At 40.8% G+C, this 12,173-nt stretch overlaps 1 protein-coding gene across 2 annotated transcripts in view; it reads right to left on the bottom strand.

Moving 5' to 3' along the window:
* Positions 1–12,144, bottom strand: part of FAM118B (family with sequence similarity 118 member B) — a 45,159-nt gene extending 33,015 nt beyond the window's left edge. Inside the window, exon 1 of one of the 2 annotated variants that reach the window (XM_045557522.1) lies at positions 12,056–12,144. The gene's annotated coding sequence lies outside the window, so the exon portion shown is untranslated. The remainder of the gene's footprint in view (positions 1–12,055) is intronic. The other variant, XM_045557518.1, reaches the window with a different exon arrangement.
* Between the last annotated feature and the right edge of the window lie 29 nt (positions 12,145–12,173).

Raw genomic sequence — 12,173 nt, 5'->3', positions numbered from 1 at the left:
ATAAAATCCAGCTCCTCATTGTAGCTGCAAGACCTGGCATGATCTGGCATCTGCTGTCCACACAACACCCACCTGGCCCTCTCCCTCACTCGCTGGACTCCAGGGCCATGCGGGGCTCTTTCACTTGCTTCAACACACCCTACACATTCCTGGCTCGCTGCCTTCACCCAGAGCAATATTCTGCAAGTACAGTACCTCCCCATCTTGAAGTCTCAGCTTAAACGTGACCCTCTGCAATCTGGTTTTCCATCCCCCTCACCCCAAGTGCCTCATTTACCCTTCAGCTGCTTATCTGCATCTCTTAACACTTGTAATCATTAGCCTCTCCCACAAGAATGAAAGCTCCTCCAGGACAGGTACAGTGTCTGTCTTATTTATCATCCCATCCCCAGACCCAGCACAGTTCTTGTTATATATTATAGTAAGTGCTTATACGGTATAATAAATGTTCAAATAGTTGATCAAATGAGTGTTACCTACCATGAGTTAATTTAAAGCCTAAGAGATCAACTGATACTTCCAGTTTTCTGAGCTAGAAAAACCAGGCCGTGTGGGTAAAGCTATATAATGGTAGTTTCTTTTATGCCAAACACATACTGTCTGTGGCTGACAACCGTCGCTCACCTGTTTAAGGCTAACGCTCATCTCTACACATAATTCTCACCTGCGCTGGAGGAGTCTTCTTTATCTTTCAGTTTTCTCCTTCCCAATGACATGAGAAGAAATTGAGGCTACATAATACTTTTGTTGAAAGTCTACAGATTTGTTTTATAAAACAAAGCTACATGTACTTAACTCTCAGTCCACTTCCATTTTGTTGTTTTCCTATGGCCTGGCCATGATTATATTCTGTATATGCTTGTAGAGTTTAAAATGATAGGAAGTGTTATTAGTCACAAGTTGTTGAATTTTCATGTTCAAATGTTTGTTGAATGCCAGGCACTGTGTTAAGAATATTACTATTTAATACTCCCACATCCAACTCACCTCCACCAAACACTACATTGCATTTACAGTAAGCCAGGCACTGTTTTCTATACTTCACAAACGTTCACTCTCCTGTGAGGTAAATACTATTATCATCCCGTAGCACAAATACCTTAGATAATGAAACTGAAGCATACAGATGTTAAACAGCTGCTAAAAGCACAGGGCTACTACACAACAGACACAGAGTCAGTGTTCCTGTAGTCAAGACACATCCCAATACAGTCTCCCCAAAGAGGATTACAACATGAGCCATACCCTTAAAAAGTCTATACTTTTAGGAGAAATGTGATGGTAAACCTAATGTTTGTGCCAAGTTGAATATGCATGTATGAGGCACCAAGGAGAATACCACTTGTGCTTGAGGAAGATCAAGGAAAGCTTTACTGGAGATAAATGCCCTTATGGAAAATTCAATGAAATCATTAGTATTTATCCTCCTTTACCACCTAAAAGCAACTAATTCCATTCTGTCCTTTTCTTGGTTTCCCTCCCACCCCTCTGGTGGAAGATTCTCCTCTGTCCATTTCCTAGAAGTTGGAGGTTCTCGGGGCACCCTGCGTCTTCACTGTACATATTCCCTCCTCCCCGCCCCACCCCACTGGCTCCTCCAGCTGCAGCTCAGATCTCAGCTATGCCTCAGGCCTCCGAGATTCCTGCTTAGAAGTTTCAGTTACAGGTACCTTAAGGCTCCACTTCAAACTTAAAGGTCAAGAAATAGTTCAACGACCTGCTCCTTAGGGTAAGTTACACAGATCTCTGAATGGGAGACCCACTCCATGAGTGATAAGGTAACAGGCCATCATGTCTTTCTTTCTGTTTTAAGCAGCACCGTAAGTATTTACTGATTTTGAAAAGACTGCCATACATATGTTTTGAACAAAAGAATGATGAACCAAAGGATACCTAAGAAAGTGGCTAAATTTGTAACCTTAAACTAGGATGATATTCCTTTTTTTCCTAATACAAATTAACTGAAAAATTAATATTCTCTTTGATATGTAAATAAGCTGAGCACTGAAAGCACTGTTTTGTTTAGACCTGAAAAAAGATCTGAAAGCTCCAAAAAAAAAGACATTATATGCCACAGAAGCCACCAGAACAACTAGAAACACTAGGCTAACTTAGAAGAAATAGCTCTAAAAGTCTTTAAAAAGTGGCCAGTGAAAATAATTGATGAAAAAAAAAAAGAGAAAACAGGCTGGGGTACTAAAAACACACTTTCATAAGCAGCAAAGGAGGTTGGCGGAAGACTTAGGGAGGACATCCACGGAGCAAGCAGAGAGAGAGGGCTGTGCGTGGCCTGGGCCCAAGGAGGGGTAGACACTTCATCCAGAAAAAGAACGCACCTTTCCTCCCAGATCTAAAGAGTAAGCAATCACATTTAGGCACGGCAGGAAGTACGTAAAGTACAGTTAAGTAGAAAGGACAAAATGAAAACCCCCGTCATCCATCCTACGTGGAGATAAGTATTGTGGACATTTTGGTTCAATGGGGAGAGAAGCAGTTTGTGAGAGGAACTCTCAGAATAAGTGAGAGCATGCTGGGTTCATGTTTACATACCAATTCCCAAAACACCATTCACTAGCACTTGTTCCTGCTTTACACCATAAACCTTCTTACATCTCAGTCCCCTTTCTTTTTTTTTAAATTCTTCTTCCTTCCTTTGCCTTAGTGTCTTAGTGAAATTCATCAAAAGTGCAGTAGTGCATGTTTCTACAGGAGAACGAAGAAAGCAGCAGTCCATTTGCAGTGGCTGAGAGTAGGCAGAGACCCAGGAGGAGTGGAAACCGAGAGGGGTCAGGGAGAGCCAGCTGCCCCTCATCCCTTCCCCATGGACACGAGTCCCTGGAATCTGTGCAACTGCAGGGAAACGCTGCGCTGGCAACAGACCTCAAACCTGTTCCTTAGCCAGAGCTAAAAGTGGAGGCTCTTAGGCAGTCTCTTACGGTGACCCCGAAGGCTCTGAAGATAAATGAACAAGAGCTGAAGCTTCTGAAAGTAAATGAGGATATTTATGAGTAATTTGTGTTTTCCTTGTTTGATGTCTAGGTATTAACTGTGCTGCATTCATGATACCTAGAATATAAAACTTGGTAATTTTTGTCCTTAAGTGTTTACCTCTTACTCTCTTTCCAAGTACTCTACTAAAATGACAACAGAGGAATTTTTTTTAAAGGTACAAAACCAATAATGAGAGATATGGGAGAGAAGACTTCAGTAGATGAGAGATTCTTTCAATGAATTTTTGCAGATGGAAAGCAAGCTTTAGATGCAGACCTGAAAATGTGGACTGGCATAAAGTCCATTTAACTACTTATACAAATTCTCCTCCTCAGAGCCCCTGCTAAGCCAGAGAACTATCTCATCTATTTTCTCCACCTCCAAAGCCAGACGTTTAGAAAAAAATGAACTGACATCTGAATTGGCTCTAGAGTCAAATACATTAACAGGGGCAAAGAAGAATTGGAAACAGAGATAATGTCAAAAGGTGTACACTGAAAGGTGTGCAAGCTCCCATTCTGGTCCCAGCAACCCAAACAACTGTCAGATGAAATGCAAGCAAACACAAACATTTGTTCAAACATATACACAAAATCCATACATACCAACCACCCTACAGCAATGCCCATCACCCAATAAGACCCAACCTGAAATCTTAAAATAACAAAATAGAAGCAAAAAAAATCCTGCCAGGACCATTAGACATTTAACAAAATCCCAAGATAAAGAGTTCACTCATTTCTTAAAGAAATCTACCAAGTGCCCGGCACAGTTTTAAAGGCTGGAGTTATAAAAGCGAAGAAAACAAAGCAAAAATCCCTGCCCCCATGGAAGGCAGACAAGTCGATAAAATATGTGGTATGCTAGATAGTGACAAATGTTTTTAGGAAAAACAAAGCAGAGAAGTCAGATGGGGGCCTGCACTTTTAAATAAAAAGGTTTCCTCACTGAGGTGACATTTAAGCAATGACTTAAAGGAGGTGAAGGACCAAGTAATTGGATACCTGAGGGAAAATATATCCAGGCAGAAGTAAGTACAGGGGCAAGGGCCCAAATCACCTGGAGAGAACAGAACCAATGCAGACAGCAAAACAAAACTAAAAAGATTGACTCTTTGAGCCTATCATACCTATATAACAAGAATGGATATTATAATAAAGAATCAAAGAAAAAGAAAAATCAGAGAAATAGTACAAAAAAAAGTCTCAGAACTGAAGCACATGAATTTCCAGAATTGAAAGGGCCCATGGGAATCCAGCACAATAAATAGATGAGACAAGACCCACACCATGGCACACCCTCATGAGACTGCAGAGCACCAGGTCAGAGAATATCCTCAAAGATTCCAGAGAGAGAAAAGAAAACAAAATAAGGTCTCATAAAAAGGATTTGGAGCACTATGCCTCTATAGCAATTACAGATACCACTAGACAGTATAGCAATGTCTTCACAATTCTGAAGGAAAATTATTTCCAATCTAGAATTTTATAACTACCAAACTACCAAACCAGTGTGTGGGCAAAACAAAGTCATTCAAATACTTCTTAGGAAATGATTACAGTATGTGAGTCAAGAAAATAAATGTACTCCCAGAAAGAGGAAGGCATGGATCCAGCACAGGAAGGAGATGAGTGAACTCCAGGACAACACCTGGGCAGCAGTCCTTGAGAGGAACAGTAAGGTAGGAGGAGGAAGAAGCAGAGCTCCGATAAACAGACAGAAGTGATACATTAGAAAACATTACTGATAAGAACATGGCCAATGTGTTGGAGCACTTGGGAAAAAATTAACAGAAGTATGTAAGAAACACAGGTGAAGGCCAACCTAAACACCAGGAGGCTCACAGCTGTAACAGATCACCTAGCTCAACAGTGAACAATATTTGGCAGAGGGGTAAATACATAAAAGCTACCTGTCTTAGCCAAAAATTACAGTATAACTATGCTAGAGAGTAGGGGGCGTGGAAAGGTACGGAAGTGGTGGGGTGCAAAAGCTAAATCCTAACCTGTCACAGCAGGAAATCAACAGGCCCAACATGAGGGGAGAAAAGAAAGAATAATTTATCAAATGATTTACTAATATGAAGACATGGTAGGTCCTCAAATAAGGACTTTTTGTTATAAAGTTGATAAAAAAAGAAAAAAATCAATCCCCTACCTGTGTGTACTGTGTGGACCTGGCACATTCCCCCTACATCTATGTGGGATTTCTCTGCGTCCTCTGGTTTCCTCCATATCCCAAAGATGTGCACGTTTGGTGCAGGGGTGTATCTGTGGTCCCAGTGTGAGTGTTGGTGTGCCCTGTGATGATCTGGCCTCCTGTCCAGGGCTGGCTCCTGCCTTGCACCCGGAATTGCCAGAATAGGCCAACTGTGACCTCTGAACTGGAATAAGCGGGTGGGAAAATGAATGAATACAAATGATTGTCAAATAAAAATCTGTAGTGTACTATAACCATCCAAATGAATGACAATAAATGATGCTTGGGGTACAAACGCATTCAGTGAGCAGCCCTACTGGTGTAAATGACTGTTTTTGAACTGGGTATTGGTGGTAGGAGGTGCTCCAGACAGTTTTCACTTTGTAAACATTTACTCCTTGGCTTAACCCACCACCACTACGGCTGCCATCATTCACTGACTCACCAAAAAGAGGGTAAATAATTATCTTCTTTGTATTAATCTTTCTTAAAAGTATGCACAGTCCCATTTGTTCCAATGTTTAATGTTAGAAGTATTTTGGTCTTTATTTAGAAGTTTGGTGATGTTTCTGTGAGCGGAACGATGCTGTAAGAACTCTTGTTCATGTCAATTCAGCCTACTGACTTCGCTCTATGGCGTTTCACTTGAAGTTGCAGTTTCCAAAAACCCCTTGATGATGTTAAGTGAGAATTTACTGTGATGCCAGAGGAAAGAGGAAAATAACTAAGTGGATGCCTCTAAAGAATAAGACTATGATGTAGGGAGGGCAAAGGAACTGGTTTTTTTTTTTCCCCATTATAAGTCTTTTAACATTATTTGACTTTTAAACCATATACACAAATTACTTTGATAAAAAATAAGAAGGGGAGAAGTACCAACATTTGAAATTGGCCATTTTTCTCTCTACATTTTTTAGTAACCTTACTGTCTGGTATATCCATAAACGAAAGAACTTTTAGCCCAGGCCCCTAGAGTACTTGTTGGACAGGTGGAAGGGAAGGAAATTGATTCCTGGCCCCCAACTCAGCATTTACAAAATTTCTAGAGCAGTGATCTGCTAGTCTGTGTATTTAAAAGCACTTCAGGCGAAACATCATCAAGCACACGGGGTGGGGGGAATGCTGACTTGCCCACTGAGATCAGGAAACTCTCTGGATCCGGTTTTATAAGACACTTAACAGCTCAGCTCTCCTAGCACAACCTAGCAAAAGTTATTTTCATTAAACAATATCATTAGCACAAACACTTAACAGCATGTGCCAATTATTAGTAATTACCACACACACCCCCCCAATCCACATCTTTAACTTATTCTTGTCGAAGTTTTCAAATAATGTAGAAAATAGTTTTATTCTACTTACGCGACTGTTACAAAATACCTTCTCAAATTTCTCTAGGGACCTGACAGCCTCTGGCTTTTATCCAATGAGATGGTCTAATATTCCCTCAATTTTCCATCATTCGTGTTCTGGAAACGACGTGCACTCTTCTAATGTATATTCATTTTCCCACATGATTACCTTGGTCATCTTTATTTATATATTGCCTTAAAGTATCAATATATAGCTCTTTACAGTTTTGAAAAATGCTCTAATGTAATGATATTTTAACCTGCAATCATGGAATGCTACTAATAATCTGAGTACCTACCACATGCTAGGTACCATATGTTTATCTTGTTGCTCACAACAACAATCTTACTAGGTAGGTATTATTAATTCTATTTTGCAGATGCAGAAACTGAGGCTGGGGAGCATAAATGCTTGCAAAAAGACCAATGAAACCTCAGTTTGTTTTCAGAGCACAAGTTCTTTCTAAATACCAAGCTGCATCACTTCCAGCAAGCACTGGAATTTCAGAGATCATCTAGTTGCTTACCCTACCTCCTTTTTTTAGGTGACAAATTTAAGGTCCAAAACTTTGAAGTAAATTACCTAAATGGCAGAATTAGACTGAATTCCCTATCTCTCGACTCTTACTCCATTACAATTTATCCAACAAATATTTATGGGCTATACTATGTGCTGGGAATAGTTAATTGAACATAGTTTATTGAATATTAACTAGGTGCTAGGCTCTACAAGAGTGCTTTAACATGTATTAACTCATTCAGTCCTCAAGCAGTCCTAAACTAGGTATCATCCACATTTTACAGGATAAAAAAACTACAGTGAGAGAGGCTAAGTAACCTGCACAAGGTTACACAGCTAGCAAGTGGCAAAGCCAGTATTTGAAACCCAGTCTGACTCCAAAGTGAAAGCTCTTAGCCACTGTGCTCCACCATCCTCAAGGTTCACAGTCCACATGTCTCTTCAGGATTACTCTTCTAATTAAAAGTGCATGCATGACGTGTGGATACTTCTTGTACCCTAATTCAAACTAATCAACTTGCTTAAAAAAATTTTAAAAACACCAAACAGGAAAATCTGTGCACTGACTGGTTGCTTGGTTATATTAAGGAATCTTTTTTTTTAGGTGTGATAATGGCATTGTGGTTATATTAAAAACAAGTCCTTATCTTTTATAGATACTGAAGTGTTTACAGATGAAACAGTAGGTCTAGGATTTGATTCAAAACCATCCAGGAGGTAAGGGGGCGGGATGTAGAGCAAGATTGGCCCTGTGTTAGTTAATTGGAGAAGCTAGCTGATGGGTACACGGGGGTTCATTAGAGCATTTTCTCTGCTTTTGTACATGTTTCGAATTTTCCACAATGAAAAAAATGTACAATAAAAAATGGGGGGAAACCATGCATGATATTAACATATTGGGGAAACAGAACTTTGAGTTATTTTTCCCATTCTACTTTTTGTATTGTTCACATTTTCTGTAAGTATTACCTTTATCATATAAAACATAATATAAATATTTAAAGAAATGCACATACTCTTTGCACATTGCTCCTGGACTCTGGGTATTTTTCAACTTTAATAAGCAGACCAAGACTGCACATAATCTAATGGGCGCACAATCTAATGGGGTCAAAACATCATGACCAAAGCATTTGCTATCTTTTTTTATCCGTTCTCTACTGTTCACATACTTTTAGAAAAGCCACTTTGTAAGAACAAGTATGGTCTTTAAATATAAACTAGCCAAGAGCATAAAGGCACGTAACTGTGAAACTGCTTTAACAAAAATAACCAATGATACAGTTCCTCTTTGTAGTTGGCAGAGTCTTAGTCAAGGACCTTAAATGTGCAAAGCTGACCTTGCCAATGGTCAGACAGGCCCCAATATATGGGCCTATCTCCTTAGGCTTTGATGCTGCCAGCCAGTACTGGGAGTGGGAGTGTTGCAGGCCGCCCGAACTCCTAGGCCAAGAGTTCTGTGACTACCTCCACTTCTCCCCAGTGATACAACAATTATTTCCACATGTACCATGATATGAAAAAAGTTTGGGGAGTTTAACACACTGACTGCCACACAAAAAAACCAGAAACTTTTCCTTGGGGCTACAGTGTTTTATTATGAAAATATAATAAAAACTTCAAGTGTAATTTAAAGGTAAACATAAATAGAAAAACAAAATTTACTGACTTCTGTTCACTGAATCCACATTTTTAGAATTGTCAATATTAACCGTAACAAAAAGAACATCAACAAGATTTTATATATGCTTCACACAGCCCTGGAGTCAAAACTAGAGTGAGTTAAATACAACTCTCCTGGCAGTTAATGTGTTAAGCTAGACCTGCCTTGATCATTACTCAAAAGCTAAATAAAAGTATAGTTATAGTACAAGGGAATCTCTTTAAAATGCATGTATAGAAAAAAGAATCCCAATCATGTTATAGGTCTACACTATTGTTTTCTAATTTTTTTAATCTGCTCCCCAAACTCCACTTAGGAAATCTTAAAATATATTCCAATGTCATTGAATGAAGTAATCTCCAGGTATAAATGTTAGCTCAGTGGCATAAAGGTAAATCTGGGAAACAAGAGTGGAATCTGGATAATCTGTGCCAATGCTAAATGAATTAAGGTAAATCTGAAATAATCCCACTTATTAGGGTTGAAAGAAAAGTACTTAAGTATCAGTAGAAAATCTTCCTAGAAGCTTAGAGCTATAAAGATCTTCTTTTAAATGACAAAAAACTGAAGCCCAAATTATTTGTTCAAGTTCACAGTGACGGAACAGGGACTAGCCCCAGATCTCCTGAGTTCCTGATAATTGCTTCCTTTAATCTCTCTAGATCCATAAAACAATATCCAAGTACTTCCTGCTCTACAAGGAAAGGGAATCTATGTTTAATCTGCAGCTAGCAAATCACAGCTTGAGGAGAAGCAATTTAACTTTATGTCACTAATTAACCTTAAATTTGTGATATTTAAACACAAGTTTATTAGTCAGTTCTTGTTTATATTTATGACGTACTAAGACAGCCTTTTCTTACATACATTAGGAAATATCTTTCAAAAAACACCACCAAGTTCTTCTTTTGTATGGTTATTTTGGGGGCACGTATTGAGATATATCAAAATCTATGTAAATAAGCCATGTTTGAACAAAGCAGTACTCTGTAAGAATGAAGACACCACTAATAGGATTTGCTTCCTTGTACTGAAAAACAGTTCAGGCAAGAGGAGTTTCCAACAAAAATAGAATGCGAGATTGGTATATTAGTGGAAAAATGAACTGCCTAAAAAAAAAAAAACCAATCAGTTGAATGAGAAAGAGAGAGATGACAATATAGAGATTAAAAAAACAAAAGACGTGACGTTTGCATAAGTTCTTTATACTTAGAGAGCAACTCTACTTTAAATTACCAAATGCCCATTCTCAGGAGAAACAACTTCAATACCTATATTGGCTAAACTGTACTGTCATCCCAAACAAACACTTTGAATTCTTTAAATTTCTCTACAAAGTTAACAGGAAAAACCTAAAAGTTCCTTTTTCAGAAAAAAGTGATTAGTGTTTTCATTCTTAGGCACTATAGCATGTGTCTTGGGTTAACCGGAAACCCAAGAACACAAGCTCTGTGTCACTAGAGCAAAGACATCTGAGATAGTTGTTCATTTTGTTTCCTGCCACAGAATGCCAATTCTGCAAGAACAGATGTAGTTTCTTCAATGCTATAAGGAAAGGTTAAGGTAAAAACAGGATCTCCCAGACTGCACACAAAACCATGAATGTCCTGTACTCAAAAGAGGTTTATAATTAAAGTAATGATGTGAATTTAAGTCCTGATGTCCAAATTTCAGGGTCCTTGGAAAAGGGGGCTCCATGTACATAACATGATGTGCAACTGTCCAGCGAAATTAGAACCTAAGTCTGGAGCATAAAAGGTAATAATTCTTTTAGGGTAAAATTTCTTACCTTTTACAGATCTATGCCCTACTGGTGAATCTGCAGGAAAAAAAAAAGCAGAAAGAGAAACAGAGGTTGTTTCCCAATCTCCCTTGGAATTCTTTGCATTTATATCTGGAATACCTGCCTTATAACAGAAATACACACAAGTCTCTTCCAGTTTATAAATATATTTGCCCCTACGTTCATTCTTCAGGTCAAAAACTAACAGAAATAAGACAATTCAAAACGTTCAGACATACATTCATGATACACTTCAGCCATCTAATAGATGCTTCTGAGTTTACCATGTGCCAGTTGCCTGGATTTAAAAAAAAAAAAAAAAAGAGTCCTCCTGGGTATCACAGATCAATAGCAGCTGCCAATGGTACACCTTGATGTGCATAACTCACAATCAACTCAAACTCAAAGCACAGTACAGGGCAGGAGAAAAAAGATAACTGAATGGGGTGTGCCCTCATGACTGACCACCTAGACTGCAGCATCCCAGCTGGTTTCCCCGGTTGGTAGCCTTTTCGATCTGTCCTACATTCAACTGCCAGATTCATTTCTAGAATTCCACTTGCAGGGAGTCTCTGCTCTACTCAAGAAGCTTCAAAAGACTCCCTGCTACTTAACCACATCTAGTTCAAACTCTTCTTCAACTTTAAAGTTTCCATAGGCTAGCTCCACCTGTTCAACTTCGTTTCGTGATCAATATGCCTCCCTTCTGCCAATTCTTTTTGGAGTGGGAAGGACCCAAACCTAATTCAACTTCCTGCTAACTCCTCGGGCAGTCTTCATTCTAAACAGTCTTTAAAAATTGTTCCCTCTGCCGTCAGTACAGACCATCCGTTTTCAGGATATTCTTTCGGAAGTCGGCATAAGCTTTCTCAACAAATGGCCGGTACATCCCAAGGCATTTTTAACACTACCATCCCGAACAGATGCTCCTATTCCCAGCCACCCCTTAGCGAAACCAGAGGGAGTCCCAGCATCGCACCTTGTAAGAGGGAGACAGGGCTTCGGGCAGCTGCAAACCACGGAGAAGGGAAAAACGAAGGAGAAAGGAAAGGGAAAGTCTGTGCTCCGTACTCTCAGTCCTTTCTTGGGGAAGGGGAGGGAAGGAAGGGAGGGGAGGAGACCCCAAGAAACGAATTCTGAGGAAGGACAGAAAACGCCGTGTGCCCCTAGGCGGAGACGGCCGGCTGCGCCGCGAAACAAAGAGTCTGAGCGTCGGAAAGCGAGGGCAGAGGGCTGCAGGGGTGCAGGCGTCGCCGAGGGCCGAGGGGCAAGGGGACAGGGCACAGCGCGCCCTCAGAGCACCGGCCGAGCGCCGGACGCGGGGGCCGGGGGACAAGGCGCCGCGGAGGGGTCCGGCGCGGGCGTCCGCGGCATCAAGCTAGGGGCGCGGGGGCGGGGAGGAGCTTTTGAGCGGGATCGCGGCCCGGAGGGAGAAACGTTGCCCAGGGCATGCTCTCCGAGAGCGGAGACCTCGGGGATGCGCAAAACGGGAGAGCGCTGAGGCGCCGGCATTTCCCAGCCCCAGACCGGCGTCCGTGCACACTCACCGCGTCGCCTCCAAACGCTACCGCTCCAGCTGCAGCTACCGGCCGGCGCAGCCGCACTCCGGCGCCCGCCCACGTGACTCGCCGGGGCCACGGCCTCCCACGTGACCCTCGGGCGCGC

The sequence above is a fragment of the Lemur catta genome, chromosome 7 (genome assembly GCF_020740605.2).
Source record: "Lemur catta isolate mLemCat1 chromosome 7, mLemCat1.pri, whole genome shotgun sequence".
In the NCBI taxonomy this organism is placed as follows: Eukaryota; Metazoa; Chordata; class Mammalia; order Primates; family Lemuridae; genus Lemur; species Lemur catta.
Note: the sequence above shows the minus strand (reverse complement) of the source record. Positions and strands in the feature narration are given on the sequence as shown.